The following is a 6,000-nucleotide window of genomic DNA, read 5'->3' on the forward strand; positions in this document are numbered from 1 at the left end:
TTCAACTCAGCAGTGTGTTTAAATCTGTGAATGACCACTTCACTGCAATCTTCCCAACAATGTGTTTTATGATATCTTAAAATCTCCAAATCTCCAGCACATGCCTGGCTAAAGTAATATTACTGTTTGTTAAATAAACAAATGAATGGTTACATTGAATCTAAGAACTTTTTTGCTTTTTTTTGCAAAAGCACCACCCAGTGTTCCCTGTAGGTATCTTTGAAATTATATCCAGTTGACACTGCCTTGCTGTTGATAGTTTGCTCCCCTAACTTCCCCTCCCATTGTCCGCATCCCTCTACTCCCAGCCCAGAACAAAAGAGGATCTTTGTGGTTATCTAACTCTACTATCACCATCAGTAGAGGACATCTCTTGCACATCAGGACAACTTCCCCTTGAACCCCTTGTCCTCTTAGAGGGCCTAGTTTAGGAAACCTCTGTTCTCCCACCTCAGTAAATTGCTCAGATCCTGGGTGTGGACAAATTGGCCAACCAAAATTGCAAAAGGTAGCTGATTACCCTAAATGCAGGAGCTCCCTGGAAAGCACCCCATGATCACAAATAGTTTTTGCTTGAATATAGTTGGATGAAGATGAGAATGTGATCCCTGGCAAGTTAAATGCTGTGGGAATACAACCCCTGTCCTCAAAGATTATGCAATAGCGGGAAAGAAAATAGGACACTCATTGCTATACTAGGAGGCAGCATTTGTAGTACACACTACGTGAGAGGTATGAGGGAACAGAGGAAGAAGTTCATTTTGACTGGGGCAGCCAAATAAGGCTCATGGTGATGAGCATCAGATGGAGGTGAAGGGAAATACGCTCTGTGCAAGGTAACAGTGTATTCCCAACCACATCCTTCCTTGTAAAGTGAGCCTGAAAACAGGCTGACAGTCAGTGGATATACAACAGTGCAAGTGGACCAGTTAGTCACAGTCAGAGTCAAACTGTTCTCACTGTAGAGAGCCTGGGCCGAACTCTTGTTCAATATTTTGCATGTCACCTCTATTGGCAAACCAGTATTTCCTTTTCTCTGCATTATCACTTTCTCTTTCCTCTCTCTGCTCCCCTGTCCTCTCCTTTTTTTTTTTTTTTTTGAGATGGGAGTCTCACTCTGTCGCCAGGCTGGAGTACAGTGGCACGATCTCAGCTCACTGCAACCTCCGCCTCCTGGGTTAAGCGATTCTCCTGCCTCAGCCTCCCGAATAGCTGGGACTACAGGCGTGCGCCACCATGCCCAGCTAGTTTTTGTATTTTTAATAGAGACAAGGTTTCGCCATGTTGGCCAGTATGGTCTCGATCTCTTGACCTCGTGATCCACCTGCCTCGGCCTCCCAAAGTGCTGGGATTACAGGCGTGAGCCACCGTGCCCGGCTCCCTGTCCTCTCCTCTTACCTTCCTTTTCTTTTCTCATTTCTTTTTTTTTTCTCCTGAACTGATGGCAAGGAATAGAAAGTACGAATTTGAAATTTTACTCATAAACTTTCCTGGGCTTATTTCTGATTATAAAAGCAATAATGGTTATGAGAAAAAAACACTAAAACTACAAAAAAAAAAAAAGGTATAAAGCAGAAGAAATTTGAAGTCTTTATTAATCTCATTCAAAACAAACAACTGGATAGCTAATATAAAAAAGACAAGAGAGGCCGGGCACAGTGGCTTATGCCTAATTCCAGCACTTTGGGAGGCTGAGGTGGGAGGATTGCTTGAATCTAGGAGTTCGAGACCAGCCTGGGCAACAGAGCAAGACGCTGTCTCTACAAAAAGTAAAAAAATTAACCTAGTGTAGTGGTGCATGGCTGTATTCCCAGCTACTTGGGAGGCTGAGGCAGGAGAATCACTTGAGCCTAGGAGATGGAGGCTGCAGTGAGCCGTGATCATTTAAAGAAATTAAAAATAGAATTACGAGATGACCCAGCAATCCCTCTTCTAGGCATATACTCAAAAGAAATGAAATCACCACCTCATAAAGATACCTGCACTCCATGTTCATTGCAGCATTACTTGCAATAGCCTGGATGTGGAAACAACCTGTGTGTGTTGAAGGAAGAACGGATTAAAAAAACTGTGCTGACTGGGCGCGATGGCTCACGCCTGTAATCCCAGTACTTTGAGAGGCCGAGGTGGGTGGATCATTTGAGGTCAGGAGTTTGCGATGAGCCTGGCCAACATGGTGAAACCTCAAATGCAGTGAGCCGAGATCGCGCCACTGCACTCCAGTCTGGGCGACAGAGTGAGATGCTATAACAAACAAATAAATAAACAAAACTGTGCTTAGTGTTCACAGCAGTTTGGGAGGAAAAAAAGGAAAGAAACTGTGCCATAGATAGACTGTGGGATATTATTCAATCTAAAAAAAAAGGAGATCCTGCCATTTGCTGCCACATGTGTGAACCTGAAGGACATTATGTCAAGTAAAATAAGCCAGTCACAGAAAGAAAAATACTGCTTGATCTCACTTGTATGTGAAATTGTTTTTGTTTTTTGTTTTATCAAAGACAGTCTCATTCTGTTACCCAAACTGGAGTGCAGTGGCACAAAGAGAACTCACTGCAGCCTTGAATTCCCGGCCTCAAGCAATCCTCCTGCCTCAGCCTCCCTAGTAGCTGGGACTATAGGTGCATAGCATCTTGCCTGGCTAAGTTTTTTTTTTGTTGTTATTTTTGTTTTTTGGTAAAGACAAGGTCTTGGTGTGTTACCCATATTACCCAGGCAGGATTTGAACTCCTGGCCATATGTGTGTCAGTTTCCCAAAGTGCTAGGATTATAGGCATAAGCCACCAAGCCTGGTATATATGTGAAATATAGGGGAAAAAAAAAAAAGCCAAATATACAAAGACAATAAAATAGTGATTACCTGGGGCAGGGTGGGAGGTAGGAAGTAGGGAGATAGAGGATGGGGGGATACAAAGTAACAGATACCTGGGATGAACCAGTCTAGAGATCTGATGCAAAACATGAGAACTAGAGGTAATAATAATGTATTGTATTCAAAAGAAAAACAGCTGGCCAGCGCTGAGGCTCATGCCTGTAATCCCAGCACTTTGGGAGGCCGAGGTGGGTGGCTTTCCTGAGACCAGCCTGGGCAACAAGGCAAAACCCTGTTTCTACAAAAAAATACAAGAAGTAGCGGGGCGTGGTGGCAGGTGTCTGTGGTCCCAGCCACTCGGGAGGCTGAGGCAGGAGAATCTCTCAAACTCAGGTAGCAGAGGCTGCAGTGAGCCGATACTGCGCCCCTGCACTCCAGCCTGAGCAACAGAGACTCTGTCTCAAAAAAAAAAAAGCCTATAATCTCAGCACTTTGGGAGGCCGAGGCAGGTGGATCACGAGGTCAGGAAATCGAGACCATCCTGGCTAACACGGTGAAACCCTGTTTCTACTAAAAATACAGAAAAATTAGCCAGGTGTGGTGATGGGGGCCTATAGTCCCAGCTAGTCGGGAGGCTGAGACAGGAGATTTGCTTGAACCTGGGAGGCGGAGGTTGCAGCGAGCCCAGATTGTGCCACTGCACTCCAGCCTGGGCGGCAGAATGAGACTCCGTCTCAAGAAAAAAAAAAAAAAAAAGAGAAAGGAAAAAAACCCCCACATTTTGGTGATTTTCCTATCCACCCTCTCTGCCATGTATATAAACATTTAAACAAAAAAATCATATAAATAATGATTTTACAAGATGAAAAAGTTAAACCATCTTTTCTGATGTTCTAAAAAGAAATAGTTACAAACATATAATAATAACATAATTTATTTTCCTGTTGTTGGACATTCACGCTGATCAAAGTCTTCATCACTAAGAATATGATGAACATCTATCCTTACTTTTATTTCCAAAACTAGATTCTTAGATTAATTTTTGTCCGTTATATCCCCCTTTCTTTTATTAGATCATTGTTGATCATCCAAGGAGTGGAGAGTGTATAGTTTTGACAAAAATACTCCCAAGGTGGTTCTGATAAGCATACCTCCCTCTACCCCAACTCCAGTTAAGAAATGTAGGATTAAGGCATTGAAATCACTCTGTGGTGACTGGGAGAAAACACGAGAACAGTAACCATAACAAATGCCTGAATAATTGTGATACTCCTTTCTCACTGAGTTAATTATTCAAGCTCCCTGTGCTAGAATTCACAGTCAAAGCAGATGTCACCGAGACAGCCAGGTCTCAGTGCGAAAGGGTCCCTGGAGAAACTCCACCCAGCCTGCCCACTGAGGTGGAACCTCAGGAAGTTCATGATGTTTGCAGCAGGGAGGAACCTCGCCCCTCCTCTTCCTGTGTGGAACCTGGGATTCAAACTGCGGGCGGGAAGCGCTCTAGCAGGAGACTCTGGCCTTTCGGGGATCCCTGTTTCCCCTGCTTCTTTCCCTTTTCACCCAATAAAATCCTTTTCTCATCCTTTAAACCTCTGCAAGCCTACATTTTCGTGGCCGTGGGACGGACAAGAATCCCCTTTTACCGTAACTACGGAAAAGTCCTGCAACGTCAGCCAAGAGTATTTTCGCAGCAGACAGCAATGGAAAGCTAGCCTGCTCCTCTGTCTTCCAGAACTTTCCTCCAATGACCAACCTGGAGGGGGTCGTGCCTAGCTAAAGCTCAACTCTGAACACAGAATTCACACAGTATTTCATGTTTGTATTGACTAGGAAAGGAAACAGATAACTAGGTTCTTTGGGAGATGACAGGTGATCTGGTACCATGCAGAGGGAAGGAAGGGAGGGAAAGGGAATTTGTAGTTGTTTTGCTTTTTAAAGACTTCTTTCTGGGCTGGGCGCGGTAGCTCGCGCTTGTAATACCAGCACTTTGGGAGGCCGAAGCAGGTGGATCATCTGAGGTCAGGAGTTCGAGATTAGCCTGGCCGACATGGTGAAACTCCGTTTCTACTAAAAATACACAAATTAGCTGGGCATGGTGGCAGGTACCTGTAATCCCAGCTACTCGGGAGGCTGAGGCAGGAGAATTGCTTGAACCTGGGAGGCAGAGATTGCAGTGAGCCAAGATCGAGCTACTTGCACTCCAGCCTGGGTGACAGAGCAAGACTCTGTCTCAAAAAATAAATAAATAAAAAGAAAAACAAAATAAAGACTTCTACCTCAACTAGAGCACAGACTCCATATGAGAATATCTGACTTTCAGTATCAGATGCTCTCATTTTCTAGTGTCAGATCCTTCATTTGTAGAGGTGAGGCTTTGGCTGTCCTTACGGCTGCTCCCAGTTCTAATGTTCTTCCATCTTCTCTGCAGCCATCTCACGTGCAGGGCTCTTTAGGGGAGAAAAACTTTATTTTCACAAATCTTACATAGCCCAGGCGCCTGCATAGGGTCACTCTGTCCTTTGAATAAAATTGTCTCAAGTAAATGCTTTTGTTATGAAATGAGAGCAACAGAAAACAGAAAGATGAGGCATTTAACTTAAGCAACCAGAAAAAAACAAAGACAAAAAAACTGTAAGTAGAAAGTAAGGTGCCTGTAATCCCAGCTACTCAGAAGGCTGAGGCAGGAGAATCACTTGAACCCGGGAGGCAGAGGTTGCAGTGAGCCAAGATCATGCCACTGCACTTCAGCCTGGGTGACAGAGTGAGACTGGGTGTAACCAACAAACAACCCAACAAAACAAAACAAACAAACAAACAAACAAAAGACAGGAGGATGAATTCTTTGCTCAGAAATGTGTACAATCTAAAAACAATCTTTACCTTTCAACTGTCAGTGTCAACACAAATAGGATAGAATCGGAAATGAATAAATTGGAAAATAATGATATAGCAAGAGTTAGCAAGTAAAATCAAAAGTTGTTCCTTCAAGGTATGTAAATGTTGTAGGAATACCTCTGGCAAGACTACCCAACTGCCCCACCGCCGAAAACAATAGAAGAATAGAAAAGCATTCATCTTTAGGCACAAGAAAGGTACTCACAGATATGAAAGAGATTGAAGAATTGTAACTAGTGGTACTGGGGCAGCATGTACCTTTCTGGTAGATTTCAGTGATTATTAACATGGGC

The sequence above is a fragment of the Theropithecus gelada genome, chromosome 5 (genome assembly GCF_003255815.1).
Source record: "Theropithecus gelada isolate Dixy chromosome 5, Tgel_1.0, whole genome shotgun sequence".
NCBI classification, from domain to species: domain Eukaryota; kingdom Metazoa; phylum Chordata; class Mammalia; order Primates; family Cercopithecidae; genus Theropithecus; species Theropithecus gelada.